This window comes from Bidens hawaiensis, unplaced genomic scaffold (genome assembly GCF_021521415.1).
Source record: "Bidens hawaiensis isolate Kalapana, Puna unplaced genomic scaffold, B.hawaiensis_p1.1 tig00014784_1, whole genome shotgun sequence".
In the NCBI taxonomy this organism is placed as follows: domain Eukaryota; kingdom Viridiplantae; phylum Streptophyta; class Magnoliopsida; order Asterales; family Asteraceae; genus Bidens; species Bidens hawaiensis.
The window spans coordinates 158958-180377 of NW_027492305.1; positions in this window are offsets into that span (position 1 = coordinate 158958).

Consider the following 21420-nt stretch of genomic DNA (forward strand, 5'->3'; position numbering starts at 1 on the left):
TGATTAATTTCAATTAAAAACTAATATGAGTTTTAAGAACCTAACTAGTGGATCAAATTAAAACACATGATCTTTTTCTTTAAATATTATAAGGGTATTTTAGGTATACATTAATTTATCTCTCTCCTCTATTTAATATTCAAAGCACAAATATCTATGTCTTCTTTCCCTTTATTCTTTCTTCAAAATAAAAAACGTATACTCATAACTTGATGATGACATCATATTACATGATAATAAGCATTTCATAAATGATATTTTAAGTCATTTTAACATTTCTTTAAAATACTATTACTTAATAATGGACTCATAAACGGGGGAACCTTTGGAAAATAATTAAATAAACCCTCTATTATAAGTGATAGAAATAAACATTCTATTTTTTTTTTTGCATTTCAGAGTTGATTGTCCTTTAATATTTCTTCAAATATAAATGGATGGCTTTTCAAAAAAGAGTTAGTTAAAATTTGGAGTTTGGTTCAAACATAATAATCATTACTTGGTCTTATTGTATTTCCAGTTGTGTAATTATGTGTAATACGTGTAATTTGTATAGTGTATGTAATATATGTATTATGTGTTGTGTAATTTATGTATCTTATGTGTTATATGTAATTAGTAATTTATGTAATTATGTGTATTTTGTGGTTATTAATGTAATTTGGGTAACTTATGTAATGGTGTAGATATAATTTAGGTAACTTATGTAATTTGTGTGCATAGATGCGATATGTAATTTGCGCAGATTTTGTAATTTGTGTAATTTAGATAATTTGAGCAATTTAAATAAAAAGTTGGTTAGAAAAGAAAAAAAATAATACTAACTGAATTTATTTATTAAAAAAAACTAAAATGTGTAAGAAACTTTTAAATTGACGTCTCTTTGTCACATATATATATTTTATAGAATATGTTATTTTTAAGTTTTAATGCATAATAAAAATTACTAATGAGTATTAATTAATTGTTGATGAGACTTAATAGTGATCCTATTAAATACCCTTTCACCATTTAAAACTATTGTTTCTCTATCATCCATCATTTTTTTATTCTCCTTAAACAACCACCACAAAAAATCAAATATTTAATTAAATGTGTAGCCAAAATTGGTTCTTAAAGTTCTTAAAACTCATCTAGTTCTCAAATTATCCCTCCCCTATATATATATATATATATATATATATATATATACTAATTACACATATTTGTACATACACATATGAGAGATACGAGGAACACAAGTATTTATAAAGTCGGTTTTTAAGAAAATAATTTTATTTAACCATTATTATTATTATTAACTTAGTAAATGATTTTGGATAATAAATACCAAAAATAAAAACCAATAACGGGATGGCTGGGGTTTGAACCCGAGTCTAGCCATTCTACATCTTTAAAACAAACCAACTGAGCTGACCAACCATTTGATATAATCGTTAACTGGAAAAATAAATAAACAGATATACACGCTAACAGTTTGGGTTCAAGAACCCTTAATAATCAAATCGCGAATTCCGTTAAGGTTTGATTCAATTAACGATAGGGTTTTTGATCTACATCTAGACGTGGTTAAAATCATGTAATCCTTTACCTTTAATTAAGATCGGACGAGCGCTAATTTGACTCAACAGTGACGTCGACTGATGATGAAGAACCAATTACTGAACTGATATAATAATTCAATTGATTAAGGGGCTTTAATAGGCGCTGGTATAAGGGTGTTGTATGTACGTTTAACTGAATTATAATGCATATTATGATATAGATTGATTATTGAAGAGTGTCGGCTAAGAACAATAACGAACAGAGTAATTAAAGGCTGCGATAACCCAATTAATTATAAGATTAATGACGGTGAGGTTTAGAATAAGGTATCTGCGAGGTTAATTTGATTATATCATCAGTTTTCGTGTCCAACAAGTTCCTAGGGTGTCGGCTAGTATATATTAATACGGATCCTTGATTGGTTTAACACAATTACAATCGTCGGCAGATCGACTAAGGCATGTTTAACAAGTCCAAATATTCAATTTCCATAAAATTCGCGAGTATTGAGGTCCAAGCAAATCTCCTATTGCAATTGGGTTGTGAAGAAACGGGTTTGGGTTAGGGTCTTGGATATCCAGATTTGTTTAATGAGATATAAAAGAATTTTTGCATTTTAGACCTTGGGGTATGAAGAGGGAAACAATAAGGGTAAAAGTTTGAGTTTGGGTGATTTTTGCCAAAGTAAGAAAGTATATATATGTTTTATATAATTAATTTAATAATAATATAATAAAAATTACTTTTCTCGATAAACGTGATAAAAAAATAACCCGAATGTCAAAACGAGTCGGGCATTTAATATAAATATAGATTCGCAAAACCCGAGTTGTTACAGTGTCGGACCCTCCCACTACGTGTATGCGTTTGCATTTGCGTAACTTCCATCATAAAAACAATAAACATGTTGCAAGAAAGTTCACATATAATCATAAACAATATGCAAGAATAATATTAACATGTACGATAAATGTGAATCGGTTTGTAAATAAGCAAATAACTAACGAAATAAAAACTTGTGACATGTTACACCCCAAAAATATTAAAAGAGTTAAAAAAGGGGTTATGAAAAACTCACTTATTAAGTAAGCGAGTCGAGAGCGAAAAATGCCTTTAAACGAGTGAACCGACAAAGTTCGGTTCAACGAACGGCCCTAGATAAATAAATAGCTAGGTTTAAAAATAAGTTGCGTAAAGAAAATAATTTGGCGAGGACGTTCGGTTTATGGCAAAGCAATTTATAAGAATATATATATATATATATATATATATATTTTGGGTTTATAAAAAAAGGCTTTTGGTTATTTGATTTGTTAAGTTAATTTATTTTAGTCTTAGAAAAATAAAAGGGTTATAATAAATATTAATTAATTTAGATGAGTCCGGTTTGCTCCAACCGAATAATTAATTAAGAAAACTAGTTTAATGAGTGGTTCGTTTTTTGGTCGGACACGAACCCGGTTATTGAGTCGGGTTTGTGAGTAACATAATTTGAAAAATATGAAGTAGTATGTTAAAAAAAATGTTTGTTCTTGATTATTAGTTTGTAAAAATAAAACTTGACTTTTAAACATAAAATTAATAAACCGAAGATAAGCAAGCCAGTTACGCAGAATGATATGTCTCCATGAATCTCGTTTGGGTTGTCATCATGGAAACAATCGTTATGCGTAATGACAAGAAATAAATATTACCCGGGGATTGTATCACAAAAGAAGAAGAAAATACTAATTCTTGAGCAATTGTCTTTTGAAAGTCAAACTTGAGACTTGGGAGAAATTGACAAGCATGAATGATTTTGAGTATAAATTAGTTGTGCAAGGAATGAAGAGAATGAGTGAACTTTATATAGGCTCAAAATCGTTAATAACAAGGTCAAGTGAGTTAATTTGATGGCTAGTCAAGAGGCTAGTCATAAGGCTTGGAATCATGGATTTTAACTAATTGAATGTTTAAACCCATTAAATGTCTTTGACTCAATTGATTAAAGAAAGATAATATAATACTTAGAATTAAATTTGTAACATCAAAAATAATAAAACAACATTATAAACCTAAACAACATCATGAACATAAATACAAAAACAATTCACCATTTTATTAATAAATGAAGATCCGAAAGATGTCGAAATTTTAAAATGGGTCGGGTTTTTTTGGCTTTCAAAAATGACGAATGTCACACTAAGTTGGTGGAAGGTTTCTTTGTGGGTTATGCTAGTCCTTTGCATCGAGTATTCTTACCTAGCAACAACCGGATTGTGCAAGTATGTGGACTGTAAAAGATATGCGAATCCTATTAAAAGAAAAGGCGATTCATGGATGTTTGACTATGACAGCTTGTGGAGTTGTTTCTCTTTTCTGAAGAGGAAACTACTAATGAGATGGCCACACTCATATTTCAACAATATTTGAGTGAATATTTTCATGAAGATAATACTACACAAGATGTTCCAATCTTTAATGAGGATCCGGCACCTGATGTTGATGACCATGTTGATGATACGCCGGCTACACCATCCTTTGATGATGGTGGTGAAGATCACAATGATGTAATTGATTTTTTGGTACAACCAACTCCTAGTTCTGATCCTATTACTTCTGATCCTATGCTTTCTGATGATTTGGTTAATGATGAAAATGTCACGAATCCTCCTACTGATGTGATAGTTCCTGATGAAGTTATGCCTCGAACATATCATATCATCCGGAAGAGAATATTATTGGAGATCTTAATTCTGGAGTTTGTACTAGCAAATTGATCAATGTCTGAGTTGCTACTATACTCAAGTTGCTCCACTTTAGAACTGGTTATCGTTCAAATGTTTCATTTCACAAATTGAACCGAAACATAGAAACAAGCATTGACTGAAAAGAGTTGGGTATATGTAATGAAAGGAGAATTGTTGCAACTTGAAAAGCCTGGGGTATGGAAACTTGTGGATCTACCAGATGGCAAACGATAAATTAATACAAAGTGGGTTTTCAAGTGCAAAAGGGACGAAAATGGTATTATTGTCAGAAACAAGGCGCGATTAGTGTTTCTTGGTTTCAATTAAAGAGAAGGAATTAATTACAACGAAGTCTACTGATGACCGTCGTTTAATTCAATAAAAAACATAATTATTCTAAATAGTTATAGCAAGTAGGGGATCGTATCACAAGGAGTATGTGGTCAATGTATTCGTGTCACAGATTTCTAATTATGAAGTGACTGGTTTTTAGTGCAAATCACACAAGCAATTAAAGTGAGTTTAGGGAACTAAGAAATGAACAAGTAAACGAATTTCAAACAGTTAATAAAGCAAATCACACCCGGGAATTCAAGTAAGCAACCAACAGTATCTCATGCAACCTAACCAATTATTTATTAACAATTAACTGAAAACTGATCAATCAGACAAAACCTTAGACATCAACAATTACTTTACACACGGCACTGGTTATCAAACAGTCCTTGCCTGTGTGACTCAGTTAAGAGTAATTGTATGTTTTATCGTATTCAATCTAACCAAACAGTTATATGACTAATTATCTAGCAACAGGTAACAGATCATTCAGACCAACGTAAACCTAAACCGACCGAACACACAGAAATACCAAACATCAATAATCATATATCAATCATCAATAACAATACACAAGTATTCTTAATCACATGAGAAAAACTGTAAAAGGTTACAAACTATACATCCCGGGTGAGATTCTAGGAGATTAGCCGAGCCACGACATCATCAAATCGTCAATATAGATGATATGGATCATAGATATGGTCTTGACACGAGCTACAATGGTGAATCGCCTATAGGACTGCTCGAAGTCGCCTCTCTTTGTCAAAAACGGAGTTAGGGTTTCATTTTTGATAAAAAAGAAGTTATAAACTCAAAATCCCGTCTGCACACCCGTCGCGGTACGCGACGGGGACTTCATAAGGGTCGATCGCGTACCGCGATTGACTAAGTCAACAGTTATATTATCACCCATCGCGGTACACGATGGGGACCTCAGCAAGCCCATCGCGTACCGCGATGGCCCCTGTTACAGCAATCTTCAATCGTTTCATCATTTTGCGTGCTGGACATCCCGAGTCTTCATTCCGTGTCACGACAGGTCCATATTGAGTATTTAACGCCTGTGACCTGAAATCCAATAATACACGTATGAAGTATCGATAGTTCTAGAATACACAGTTAAAACTAAACAATAAACGAACTAAAATCTATACAAATTAACCGACCATCACATCCCCACACTTATCTTTTGCTTGCCCTCAAGCAAAACTCTAAAGCAAACATTGACCTCCATCATAGGTATGTAGAGTATCTCCATTAATACTGGTAAGGTTTAAAGTCATACCCAGTTCCCCAGACTGACACTTTCTAGATTGACATCCCATAAATAAGGTTAAATGATATTATAAAAACAATAGAGCCGCTCAGACGAGTGTACTTTGTTTCCGGTTAAGGCATACATGTTCATACCCTCACACTATCAACACTCCTCTCGGTTTAATATCTGGACTAGCAAAAGATGTGCCAGTATATGTCTCTACCCTCAAATACCATATATGAGTTACAACTTAATAAGCTTGCAGGCCAGTCTTATCTCTACCCATTACCCACCGGTTGTATAAAGACTCGGACTAAGGTTTTGCTGAGGCTTAGGTTGGGTGTGGAATAGGCATATTTAGTGACTAAGGTGGATGAAACCAAGTTAAACAAATATACTAACAACTAATTTAAAACAAACAGACTGCTAATTACATAACTGAATAAGAACTGACTTTCTTTTTGGCTTTTTGCTGATTTTTTTAACTGATAGACAACATACTGAAGCAAATAAATATACAACTCTGATAAACACATATTTACAACTCAACCGAGACATAAGTACATTGCGTACTATGCTCAACAACTGACTATATACAACTCGATTTCGAACTGGATTTCATCACACATGGTTAAAATAAAGTGAAGGCCAAGGCTGAAAAATGGTGTGTAATGTTCAGTTTAATAAATGAAAAGGAATATGCTCCAAATGGGCTCCTAGTGGAATAATGTCGGGTAAGGAAATTTATTTAGTGAGGGAATAGTGTATGAAAGGGTTTTTTAAAGTCCTAATCTCAATATAGGTGGTGGTATTAAGATCTCAATAAGCATGTGACAAGCAAGTTCTAACTCTGTAAAACATACCGGTTTCCCTCAATCAATGGTGTAAGACATGTTTTATATCTATTATATAGTATGTGTATTAAGTATAGGGGCGCCATCTTACAATATGTTTGGAATAATGGGCTGCCGATATGAAACATGTATATCCGTCCCCACTCGTTATCCCCGCCTAAACGACCCCATTTTCAACTTCTCTTTTTGAAACATTTGTGAGTAAGTCTATGGAGAAGCTGAAAAACCAACCATGACCAGAAACCTATAACCTGGCATTAATGGCAATAATTAACAGTTAACAACTTCGGTTTCCGAACACTCTTCGAGGTACCATCGGGCTAAAATTTTCAAATTTCCCCCATCCCCACACTTGAGGTTTACATTGTCCTCAATGTTAAAATAGATAAAACGATTAATAAACATTTGAGGGATGGGGTTGAAATTGACTTTTTGACTAATAAGCAATTTTAAAATCCGGGGCTCAAATGTGGCAGTTCAACTAATAATTATACAATTACACTTTTAGCGTTTAAAATAATAAAAACAGAACAAATTATGAAACTGAAATCACCTGATATCAACGGGACTGGAGAAGGACCAGTCGGCTCGTGAACTCTCAAAAACACTCGTATACTCTCGTGTCATCCAATTACCAAACTGTCAATCGAACCTGCAAAATCTCGAGACGTGTAGAAGCAAGCTTCTCACAAGTGTAAGACACAGGTCTTTTAAGAGTTATGAAAATGAATATTTATTTATTTTATTAAAACTATTACTGAGCCAAATTAAGTCGTTTCATAAGAAATGCTGTTAAGTTAGTTAAAAACGTTAAAAGACCTAACTCACTTTCGTAGGAATCACGATTTCATTTAGCGTATGCAACAAGCCCTGTAAACCCCCCGGTAGCCCGGGAGGATGAGTGGGGTCTCGTGAGGGTTTATAGTGAACTACACCCACAAAGTTCGGTTACAACAAAATATATAAGTAAAATCAAGCACAACAGCAATCTAAAGATATATGAACATATAAGCCCAACCAGTTACCCAAACATGATTCTTTAAAATATAATATAATATAATATAGACCATGTTACTAATAAAAACAAAATAAAGTAAAAAAAAAAGGTAACTAAAAAAACTACTGTGCCGGTGGATCATCAGGTGCCTCGTCCTGCGGGTCTACAGGCTGCTCCTCTGTAATAGTCAAAGAGTCTGGAAGCGGTACCTGCAAAGCAGTAAATAATAATCGAAAGTAATCATCATAACGGGCCCGCTGTGCCTCCTGCTCCCACTGTATCTCCGACTGCCGCAGATATAACATCTGTAGTATGACTGGCTACTGCGGCTGTGAAGATTATGACACTGATGCCTGTCTCAGCAGATGCTGCTGCTGAGGCCGCTCAATGTGTGGAGTCGGACGACGTTGCCTACGTATCGGAATACCTCTCTGAAGAGAAACTGCAGCCTCCGATCACTCTGGTGGTGGTGCCTGTGGACCCTATCGGACCGGGACTAAAGCTGGTGGATCATGCTCCTCAACGATCCCGGCCCGACGGGCCTCCAATATCCCAAAAATGCCTATAGCTGCCCCCCTCGTAAAATATCTAGTCGGATAACGCTCAAAAACCCCAAGCCGCTCGGCGATCCTCGTAATGTAAGGCCCTAAGGGTAAGCGTGCCAAGGATCCCTGTAGTCTGCTATCCCGAGCGAATGACGTGAGCAGGAGTATCGCCACATTGGCCGGTCGCTGGCCAAGAATAGAATATAAGCACAGCAGATCTAAGTTGCTGCACTTCTCGTGGCCCGTATGTCGGCCGACGAGAGTACAGGCAACGATCCTGTGAATGTAGCGATGAACGGGGTCCCGAATAGACGACTCCACAACAGCACTGGGGTGGGCCCCATCGGCGATCTCCGCCCAATACTGGCCGAGCTGGGCCTCCGTGAGCCAGTACTCACGGGGGTCCTGAGTATGTGTCGTGTAACCACGTATACTCTGGAGGAAGGCAGGCGCCTGAACCTGCTCGGCCGTATAAAATCCAGTGGCCACCGCGAAATCTGGGACGGACATCTCGTACAACTGCCGTCCCAGTGAGAATGAAACCGCGCGTGGCTCACTGAACTCCGTGTGCGTAAAGTCAAAAGTCAAATAAAACTCACGTGTGAGCTCGACATACGGAATCGAGTCACACGCAAGTACATCTGCCCACGGAGCAGTCTTTAGTGGCTGTACCTGTGTGTCAATCTCCAACTGACGCATCAATGTCCAATCAAATGAACGGTGGTGAAGAAGCTGCATCTGTCGGATCCGCTGCAATCTGGTGTACTCCTCTGATGTGAAATAAAATCGAAGAATCTGATGAGGAATACCTCCATCACCCATAATATATGCTGGGTCGATGCCCTCGACTATCTGCACCTCATCACTGTCATAGCAGATAACACGAGGGTCAGTCCGCTGCCTCTTGCACCGTGCTGGCGGTGGTGCATCAGCCATATCTGCAAAATCAATCAAGCAAGTTAGATATATCAACAAGCGATGTGGCGATAACCTTATAGCATTTTGGTCGCGGTCATCCCACATAATAAAGTAATATTAAAATATTAATAAAATATTAAAAAAGAAATAAAAAAAGACGAAAAATTCGGGGCCACCCTGTGCGTATTTCTAAAAACCAGATTAACCCGCCCGAATGGAGATTGAGTACGGGCGGGTAATCAATTAACAATTCAAACTGTCAGGGTATCCCAGAGACTCGATTAACAAAACACAAACAAACGTGACTCGACATAACTCGATTATCCACAAACAACCAACAAAACAAAACAAAAACTAAGTGACTCGAACTAGCTAACATACAAATTAACTGTCTCGATAAACATGCACAACAAACAACTGATATGTTGATTCGGGTTTTGAAATATTAATAAAATATTTTAAAAATATGTTCATATAAATCGTTTAATATCGAACAAACACTATCATTTATTTTATAACAAAATAATGATTTAAAAATGTGAACCTCAAAACCAGACTCATCACATTGAACAATCTCAATTAGTTAACCGAATAACCAACCCGAGCAATGGTCTTAACCCACCCGACAAATTTTGTAGCAAACTAACAAATTACCCAAACTTGTAAGCCTAATCTCACAATCAACCTTTTAACCCGATATTGTAAAAACCCAACCATCCCGCAAGTTGTCAACATACTTACCCAACAAAATCAATACACCGACGAAAAATAATATAATAATAAAAAACAATTACCTGGATGTCGGATTGGAAATCCAAAAAGAATAATAATAATAACGGAGACGGAGACGGCGGTGGCGGGGTGGCAGTGGAGTTGGTGGTGACTGGGGTTGATTGTGGTGGTGATTCGTCGGAGATGGGAACCTGCAAAGAGGGAAGATGGTTGTTGTGGCAGGTGGACGGTGGTGGTAGTGTGCGGTGGTGGTTGGAAAGAGGGCGGGATACGGCGGTGGTTGTGGCGATGATCGGAGATGGATGGATGATGATGACGGTGGTTACGGTGGTTGGATGGTGGTGGTTGTGATGACTTCGCCGAAGAAGAATACGAAGGGAAGAGAAGAAGACGGGGGAAAGAAGAGGAAGAAGAAAGAAGAAGAGGAGGTTTATAAAGAACTGGGTCAGGCGGAGCTCCAAGGCCCATCGCGTATCGCGATGGGACGAAATGGTGTCGAGCGCGATACGCCACCCAAATTGGATAATTAGGGTTTTAACCCCATCGCGCATCCCGATGGGGTGTTCTGCCATGCCCATCGCGTACCGCGACGGGTCCAGAAATCTGAATTTTAACTTTCCAAAAACGCACCTGTTTTGGCATCCCGACATCACCGTGGACACGTTCAAAACTCAAAATACCTTTATATACCTGGACTGACGTGTGCTAAACTAATTCTTACCAAATTTCTCTAATTTGCCATTCTTCAATGAACTTCCCCACACATGGCGTTTACTGCACAAAACTCGAGACGGCACTAAGTACAAGACTCGATAAAATAAAAACAAAACTGGAAAGACACATACAAACCCCGGTTGCCTCTCGTAAGCGCTGAATTTAAAGTCTACAGCTCGACAATGCTTCGAACTCAGTTATCTTCATAAACCGGCGAAGTCACAACGAAATTCACCGATTCCTCATCCAGCTCGTGTATGTCCTTCATCTCCAAATATGGCTTAAGTCTATAGCCATTTACCACTTGTCTCAAATGATCATCAAAATCTTCAATCTCGTACTGACCATGATTCCCGACTCTTACAATCTACGGGCCCATCCATTTACTTCTTAACTTGCCCGGGAAGAGTTTCATTCTCGTGTTGTACAACCACACTCGATGACCAACTTCAAAATTCTTCAACCGGATATTAGCATCATGAAATTTCTCATCTTTGCCTTGTATGTGGACGCGCAATCGTATGCCTCGTCTCTCAACTCCTCGATCTCGCACAAAGCCAATTTCCTCGCTTTACCTGCATCATCATAATCCATAACCTGTTTAGTAGCCCAAAACGCTCTTTGTGCAATTTAAAATGGTAAATGGCAATCCTTTCCATACACAAGTTTATAAGGGCTGGTTTCAATTGGCGTTTTATAAGCAGTTCGGTAGGCCCATAGAGCATCGGTCAACTTAGTTGACCAATCTTTTCGGTCCGCCCGAACGGTTTTCTTCAAAATTTGTTTAATTTGCCTATTAGAAACTTCCACTTGTCCACTCGTTTGTGGATGGTAAGGAGTTGCTATTCTATGGTCAACACCGTATCTTTTAAGCAATTTCCCGAATTTAAAATTTTTAAAATGAGATCCCCCATCACTTATGATAGTTCGAGGGACTCCAAATCTCGAGAAAATATTACTTTGAACGAAATTGCAAACTACTGTATGATCATTTGTCCTAGTGGATATTGCCTCGACCCGTTTAGACACAAAATTAACGACCACTAGGATATACAGATTACCGTGCGAGTTAGGAAACGAGCCCATGAAATCGATCCCCCAAACATCAAACATATCAACAACAAGGATCGGGTTCAAGGGCATCTCGTCCCTCTTTGAAATACTCCCGAGTTGTTGACACTTTAAACAGTGTGTCGCAAACTTGTGAGCATCCTTAAACAAGGATGGCCAAAAGAAACCACTCGTTAAAACTTTTCGAGCAGTGTTCTGGCCACTAAAATGACCACCACACGCAGATGAAGTGCGTGTTCCAACACTGCTCTGACATCCTCCTCAGGTATGCATCGTCTGATCATCTGATCTGCGCCGATTTTAAACAAATCTTGATCGTGCCAAATGTACTGTTTAGCTTGGGACATCAATTGTTTATTCTTTCTCCTCGGCCAATGCTCTGGTAAATTACCTGCAACTTTAAAATTAACAATATGAGCAAACCAGGGATTTTGTGAAACTGCCAGAATATGCTCATCCAGGAAGGACTCGTTAATGGGCCCATCTGTTCCTCATTTTCCACCATAATTCGGGACAAGTGATCTGCAACAACATTTTCACTTCCTTTCTTGTCCCGAATCTCTAGATCAAATTCCTGCAACAGCAAAACCCATCTGATAAGCCTCGGTTTTGCATCCTTTTTGTTCATGAGGTACCTGACAGCGGAATGGTCAGAATATATAATAACTTTACTACCCCAAATATAAGACCGGAATTTATCTAGAGCATATACTACTGCTAGTAACTCCTTCTTGGTTGTGGTATAATTCGATTGAGCATCCGAGAGGGTTTTACTTGTATAGTATATAGCAACGGGTTTCTTATCAACCCGTTGACACAAAACAGCCCCAACCGTGTAATCACTTGCATCACACATTATTTCAAAAGGTAAACTCCAATCGAGTGATTGCAAGATCGAGGCTTCAACTAGTTTTAATTTCAAAATGTCAAAAGCCTTAGCACATTCATCATTAAAGTCAAACGGGGCATCCTTAAGTAATAAATTACATAAGGGTTTGGTAATGTCACTAAAACCCTTAATAAACCGTCTATAAAACCCGGCATGCCTCAGAAATGATTTAATGCCTTTAACATTGGTGGGATGAGGTAGAGTAGAAATGACTTGGACTTTAGCTCGATCCACCTCGATCAAACGACTCGAAACGACATGGCCCAATACAATCCCCTCTTGGACCATGAAATGGCTCTTCTCCCAACTAAGAACCAAGTTCGTTTCGACACATATTTTTAAAACTCTTTCGAGTTGGTTTAAACATGACTCGAAAGATGTGCCGAAAATCGAAAAATCATCCATGAAAATTTCCAAAGACTCCCCCACCATATCTGAAAACTTACTCATCATGCACCTCTGAAAGGTGGCGGGGGCGTTACATAACCCGAATGGCATTCTCCTAAACGCGAATGTGCCATACGGGTACGTAAACGTGATCTTTTTCTGATCCTCAGGATGAATAGCTATCTGGTTATACCCGGAATACCCGTCTAAAAAGCAATAAAATTTTTGACCAGATAGCTTTTCAACAATTTGATCGATAAACGGAAGCGGAAAGTGATCTTTCGATGTTGCCGCGTTCAGTTTACGATAATCAATACAAATACGCCACCCAGTTACCGGCCGAGTGGCAACCTCGTTACCTAAGTCGTCCCTGACGACTCGGATGCCCGCCTTTTTCGGTACTGTCTGTGTCGTGCTCACCCACGTGCTGTCTGATATGGCAAAAATGATGTCAGCATCTAACCATTTCAGCACTTCCTTCTTCACCACTTCCCTCATATTTGGGTTCAACCTCCGCTGAGCATCGTGCGCAAGTTTGACAACCGAATCTGTTAAAATTTTGTGAATCACAATTGAGGGACTGATTCCCTTCAAATCCGCTATCGTCCACCTGATTGCTTCTTTATTCGCAACCAGCACTTCCATCAAAACATTTTCCTGTTCAACAAATAAGTTAGAAGCTATAATAACAGGTAATGTATTATTCTTACCAAGAAAAACATATTTTAAATGCTTTGGGAGCTCCTTCATCTCGACTTTCGGTGCTTCCAGCATTGACGGTTTCAACCCGGTATCAATCTTCTCGGGAAGCGGTTCCACCTGAACTGACCACGGTGGACGGTCTCCTCGTACAGCTGCGATCTCCATTTGTTTTTCTTCCTCTTCCAGCAACTTTTATGTTTCCACTTGTAACCTGTCAAACAAAAAACACATCTCCGCTGTGCCATCCGAACTGACGACAGAGTCGTATATCGGGATGCACTCGTCAATGACATTAGCCATGAAGCACTCATCATCGACCGGAGAATTATTTCCACGTGTGAAAACATAAATTCTCTGCTTACGATTACCGAGTGCCATGTCAACAGTACCATTTCTACAATTAATGTTGGCATTTGCGGTAGCCAAAAATGGTCTACTGAGGATAAACGTAGGCTATTTAGTCCTTTCACCCGAAACATAATCGAGGACCAAAAAGTCAACTGGAAAGTAAAAGTCTTCCACCTTGACGATAAAGTCAGTCAATATTCCTCGGGGCAGTGCTGTGTCTGGTCAGCCAGGACAACCGTGGTGGCAGCCACGCGAAGCAGGCCAAAGTCATATTGATCGTATAGACTTCCCGGGAGAATACTGATGCTAGCTCCAAGATCTAGAAGCGCCCGAGTCATTTTAAAATCACCCACTTGAATGGGTATAATGGGCGTTCCCGGATCTTGTAACTTTGGTGGAAGCGAACCCGAAAGAATTGCACTCACGTTATCGTTAAAACCAATATGTTTAGAAATCTCATGACTCTTTTTCTTTGTGCACAACTCTTTCAAGTACTTAGCATAGGCGGTAATTTGTTTTATGGCATCTAGAAGAGGAATATTAATTTTAACTTGTTAAACGTTTCCCACATTTCTTCTTGTTGCGGGCCTCGTTTTGATGCCATCTTCGCCTTTGATGGCTCCAACAAAGCATCGGGATATGGAACAGTTTTCACCTTTTCCTTATCCTTAGAGTTGTTGGTGTCATCATTCGGAACCGATTTGTTATTTTTAGTTTCACTTTTGTTAGGTTTATTTAATTCAATCGATTCCGGCTCGTCATCACTGACAAGAGTTTCATCTATTTCTTCCACCACCCCCTCAACCAATGGTGGTGGACCCCCAACTTTATTATCATATTTCTTACCACTACGTAAAATACTTACCTGATTGACGTGCTTCTTCGAACTCGAGCTGTAGTGGTTTGTGTTGACTGTGGTGTCGCTCGGGAGTTGGCTCGTGCTCTTCTGTAACTTTGCCACATCTGAAGCGAGCTGACCAATCTGCTTCATCATTTCCTCTGACGAATTATCCCGTAACTCGAACTGTTGCTTCATCTCGGTTTTATGATCAGTCATGACTTTCAACAACACATCCAACTTTGAGTGCACCGACTCATCAGAATTTCCCGAGGAACCTTTCCGTTGATCCTGATTACCCGAAGAATTTCCGCCCCGGTTACCGTCTCTGTTATACCCCCGATTCTGATTACTCGAACCCTACTTATAACCGCTCTGGCGGTAATTACCCTGCGATCTGTTCTGGCTCGATCCCTGAAAGTTTGGGTTCAACTGAGAAGACGCGTTCCCGTAACGAAAGTTCGGGTGATTCCTCAGGCCCGGGTGATATGTGTTCAAATTGAACCCTTGGTCTTTGGAATCCCCGTAAGTATAATTAACTTTCTCAGTGTCATCCTCCACATCATCATAATACTCGAGACAATTTTCTGCCCGATTTCATCACAATCTTCACAAACCGGGAATTTAACACCAACTTTCCCGACTTCTTTCTTCTTACCCTTTCTATACCCAGCCAGTTCACATTTTAACTCAGCAATTCTTTCAGCTTCACTCGTGACTGACTTAACTGACCTGGAGGAATTACCACGTCTTCGTCTTTCAGCTGCTGTTTCTGCCTTGGTATCTTCACACATAAATTCCAAAATATCCCAATCATCTTCCTCCGGCTGATTCAGCAACAAACCATTACACGAGGCCTTAAGATGCTTTCAGTCCTCGTATGTCAACCCATCAACAAAGCACTTTACTAGTTCCCACAGTTCGATTTGGTGATGTGGGCATTTCCTAATCATGTCTTTATACCTGGTAAAGGCTTCGTGAAATAACTCACCAGGTAACTGTGAAAAGTGACGAATGTCGGAACGGGCCTCGGTAGTCTTCGATTGTGAATAAAACTCATTTAGAAAAACTTGTTGCATCTCGGCCCAGTTTCGGATACTGTGCATCGGTAGCGAGTTAAACCAAAGTTTCGCTTTGTCTTTTAGGGAAAATTGGAATAACCGCAACCGGACTTCGTCTTGATCAAACGTACCGTCACCAATAGACCCGCAAATAGCCGAAAATTCAGTTAAGTGTGAATATGGGTCTTCCGATGTTGATGTAGGATGGCCGGGACTTGAAAGTTTGTTATCCCTACACTCGTTGCTGTGGAACTAACGGGGACGCTCCGTCTGAAATAGCGATCTGAATCGACTGTTAACACCATGAGTCGGGGCTATGTAATTTCTCCTAAGCCCCCCCGGGGTTTCCCATACCTCCCCGGTTAACCGGAATACCACGAACTCTTTCTTTCCGTTCCGCCCGATTCACCCTTTCTCGACCCCTTCTGTTTCTGTCAACTAGTTCAACCTGTCTTTGATTAACCGGCTCTTCTACCTCTTCATTCGGATTACCGTAACCCACATCTTCCTGCTCAAAACCTTCATTTTCGGGCTCAATTGCCCGATTATTTCTAACCCATATGTCTACCTTATTATCGATCTCCAAACCTTCGTTTCTTTTATTATTTTCCCCTTCGTCATCCTCTTCTGTCGGAATACTCGGTTGAACATCATCAATATTTATCCGAACTCGGCGGTTGGGGTTATTATTTGGAGCGGATGGCCCGGCTCGGTTAAAGTTGAGATTTAGATTTCGTCTTGGGTTTTAGTTTCGGGTTCTGGAGGCACGAGCTGAGTGATTTTGGTCATCTTGATTATTAAAATCTAGTAGCTCAGGTATCTTTTCGGGGTGAAACGCGTTATTTTGTGGAAATGGGTCTTGGTTTTGGTTATTGTTCTGGTTCTGGTTTTCATTTTGGTTATGGTTCTGGTCTTCCATCTCTGAATTTATGTTCTGCACTCTGTTCTGCCGAGCTAACCTCTCAATTTCGGGCTCGTAAACTAACGGAGACTGTCGGCCCGAATGGCGGGTGCACATAAACCTGTAATCTACACACTAACACAACCCGCGTAAAATACAGATAAATAAAAATTAAAAAAAAAAAACTAAAATTAAAACGAAATTAAACACACAAATCAATTAACACGAAAGACACTAAGCGCACTAACTCCCTGGCAATGGCGACATTTTGATGACCGTCGTTTAAGTCAATCAAAAACCTAATTATTCTAAATAGTTAGAGCAAGTAGGGTATCGTATCACAAGGAGTATGTGGTCAATGTATTCGTGTCACAGATTTCTAATTATGAAGTGACTGGTTTTTAGTGCAAATCACACAAGCAATTAAAGTGAGTTTAGGGAACAAAGCAATGAACAAGTAAATGAATTTCATACAGTTAAAAAAGCAAATCATACCCGGGAATTCAAGTAAGCAACCAACAGTATCTCATGCAACCTAGCCGATTAATTATTAACGATTAACTGAAAACTGATCAATCAGACAAAACCTTAGACATCAACAATTACTTTACACACGGCAGTGGTTATCAAACAGTCCTTGCCTGTGTGACTCAGTTAAGAGTAATTGTATGTTTTATCGTATTCAATCTAACCAAACAGTTATATGACTAATTATCTAGCAACAGGTAACAGATAGTTCAGACCAACGTAAATCTAAACCGACCGAACACACAGAAATACCAAACATCAATAATCATATATCAATCATAAATAACAATACACAAGTATTCATAATCACATGAGAAAAACTGTAAAAGGTTACAAACTATACATCCCTGGTGCGATTCTTGGAGATTAGCAGAGCCGCGACATGATCAAATCGTCAATATAGATGATATGGATCATAGATTTGGTCTTGACACGAACTACAATGGTGAAATCGCTTATAGGACTACTGGAAGTCGCATCTCTTTGTCAAAAACGGAGTTAGGGTTTCATTCTTGATGAAAAATAAGTTATAAACTCAAAATCCCGTCTGCACACCCGTCGCGGTACGCGACGGGGACTTCTTAAGGGTCTATCGCGTACCGCGATTGACCAAGTCAACAGTTATATTATCACCCATCGCGGTACGCGATGGGTACCTCAGCAAGCCCATTGCGTACTGCGATGGGCCCCTGTTACAGCAATCTTCAATCATTTCATCGTTTTACGCGCTGGACATCCCGAGTCTTTATTCCGTGTCACGACAGGTCCATATCGAGTACTTTAACGCCTGTAACCTGAAATCCAATAATACACGTATGAAGTATCGATAGTTCTAGAATACACAGTTAAAACTAAACAATAAACGAACTAAAAGCTATACAAATTAACCGTCCATGACCGGCCAATGTGGCGATGCTCCTGCTCACGTCATTCACTCAGGGTAGAAGACTACAGGGATCCTCGGCACGTTTACCCTTAGGGCCTTATATTACGAGGATCGCCGAGCAGCTTGGGGTTTTTGAGCGCTATCCGACTAGATATTTTACACGGGGGCCAGCTATAGGCATTTTTGGGATATTGGAGGCCCATCAGGCCGGGATCGTTGAGGAGCATGATCCACCAGCTTTAGTCTTGGTCCGACAGGGTCCACAGTCACCACCACCAGAGGGATCGGAGGCTGCAGTTTCTCTTCAGAGAGATATTCCGATATGTAGGCAGAGTCGTCCGACTCCACACATTGAGCGGCCTCAGCAGCAGCATCCGCCGAGACAGGCATCAGCGTCATCATCTTCACAGCCGCATCATCCAGTCACACTACAGATGTTATATCAGCGGCAGTCGGAGTTACAGCAGGACCAGGTGGCACAGCGGGCCCGTTATGATGATTACTTTCGATTATTATTTACTGCTTTGCAGGTACCGCTTCCAGACTCTTTGACTATTACAGAGGAGCAGCCTGTAGACCCGTAGGATGAGGCACCTGATGATCCACCAGCATAGTAGTTTTTTTGGTTACCTTTTTTTAACTTTATTTTGTTTTTATTAGTATCATGGTCTGTATTATATTATATTATATTTTGGGGAATCATGTTTGGGTAACTGGTTGGGCTTATATGTTCATATATCTTTTGATTGCTGCTGTGCTTGATTTTACTTGTATATTTTGTTGTAACTGAACTTTGTGGGTGTAGTTCACTATAAACCCTCACAAGACCCCACTCGTCCTTCCGGGCTACCAGGGGGTTTACAGGGCTTGTTGCATACGCTAAATGCAATCGTCATTCCTACGAAAGTGAGTTAGGTCTTTTAGCGTTTTTAACTAACTTAACAACATTTCTTATGAAACGACTTAATTTGGCTCGGTAATAGTTTTAATAAAATAAATAAATATTCATTTTCATAACTCTTAAAAGACCTATGTCTTACACTTGTGAGAAGCTTGCTTCTACACGTCTTGATATTTTGCAGGTTCGATTGACAGTTTGGTAATTGGATGACACGAGAGAATACGAGTGTTTTTGAGAGTTCACGAGCCGACTGGTCCTTCTCCAGTCCCGTTGATATCAGGTGATTTTAGTTTCATAATTTCTTATGTTTTTATTATTTTAAACGATAAAAGTGTAATTGTATAATTATTAGTTGAACCGCCACATTTGAGCCCCGAATTTTAAAATTGCTTATTAGTCAAAAAGTCAATTTCAACCCCGCCCCTCAAATGTTTATTAATCGTTTTATCTATTTTAACATTGAGGACAATGTAAACCTCAAGTGTGGGGATGGGAGAAATTTGAAAATTTTAGCCCGATGGTACCTCGAAGAGTGTTCGGAAACCGAAGTTGTTAACTGTTAATTATTGCCATTAATGCCAAGTTATAGGTTTCTGGTCATGGTTGGTTTTTCACCTTCTCGATAGTCTTACTCACAAATGTTTTCAAAAAGAGAAATTGAAAATGGGGTCTTTTAGGAGGGGATAACGAGTCAAGGGGACGGTTATACATGTTTCATATCGGCAGCCCATTATTCCAGACATATTGTGAGATGGCCCCCTATACCTAATACACATACTATATAATAGATATAAAACATGTCTTACACCATTGAGTGAGGGAAACCGGTATGTTTTACAGAGTTAGAACTTGCTTGTCACATGCTTATCGAGATCTTAATACCACCACCTGTATGGAGATTAGGACTTTAGAAAACCCTTTCATACACTATTCCCTCACTAAATAAATTTCCTTACCCGACATTATTCCTCTAGGAGCCTGTTTGGACCAAATTCCTTTTCATTAATTAAACTGAACATTACACACCATTTCAAACTTGGCCTTCACTTTATTTTAACCATGTGTGATGAAATCCAGTTTGAAATTGAGTTGTATATAGTCAGTTGTTGAGCATAGTACACAATGTACTTATGTCTCAGTTGAGTTGTAAATATGTGTTTATCAGAGTTGTATATATTTATTTGCTTCAGTATGTTGTTTATCAGAAAAAAAAATCTCAAAAAAAAAATCAGCAAAAAGCCAAAAAGATAGTCAGTTCTTATTCAGTTATGTAATTAGCAGTCTGTTTGTTTTAGATTAGTTGTTAGTATATTTGTTTAACTGGGTTTCATCCACCTTAGTCACTAAATTTGCCAATTCCACACCCAACCTAAGCCTCAGCAAAACCTTAGTCCAAGTCTTTACGCAACCGGTGGGTAATGGGTGGAGATAAGTCTGGCCTGCAAGCTTATTAAGTTGTAACTCATATTTTGGTATTTGAGGGCATAGACATATACTGGCACATCTTTTGCTAGTCCAGATATTAAACCGAGAGGAGTGTTGATAGTGTGAGGGGTATGAACATGTATGCCTCAACCGGAAACAGAGTACACTCGTCTGGGCAGCTCTATTGTTTTTATAATATCATTTAACCTTATTTGTGGGATGTCAATCTAGAAAGTGTCATTCTGGGGAACTGGGTATGACTTTAAACCTTACTAGTATTAATGGCGATACTCTACATACCTATGATGGAGGTCGATGTTTGCTTTAGAGTTTTGCTTGTGGGCAAGCAAAAGATAAGTGTGGGGACGCGTCGTTTAAGTCAATCAAAAACCTAATTATTCTAAATAGTTAGAGAAAGTAGGGTATCGTATCACAAGGAGTATGTGATCAATGTATTCGTGTCACAGATTTCTAATTATGAAGTGACTGGTTTTTAGTGCTGATCACAAAAGTAATTAAATTGAGTTTAGGGAACTAAGAAATGAACAAGTAAACGAATTTCAAACAGTTAACAAAGCAAATCACACCCGGGAATTCAAGTAAGCAACCAACAGTATCTCATGCAACCTAACCGATTAATTATTAACGATTAACTGAAAACTGATCAATCAGACAAAACCTTAAACATCAACAATAACTTTACACACGGCACTGGTTATCAAACAGTCCTTTCCAGTGTGACTCAGTTAAGGGTAATTGCATGTTTTATCGTATTCAATCTAACCAAATTTATATGACTAATTATCTAGCAATTGGTAACAGATCGTTCAGATCAACGTAAACCTAAACCGA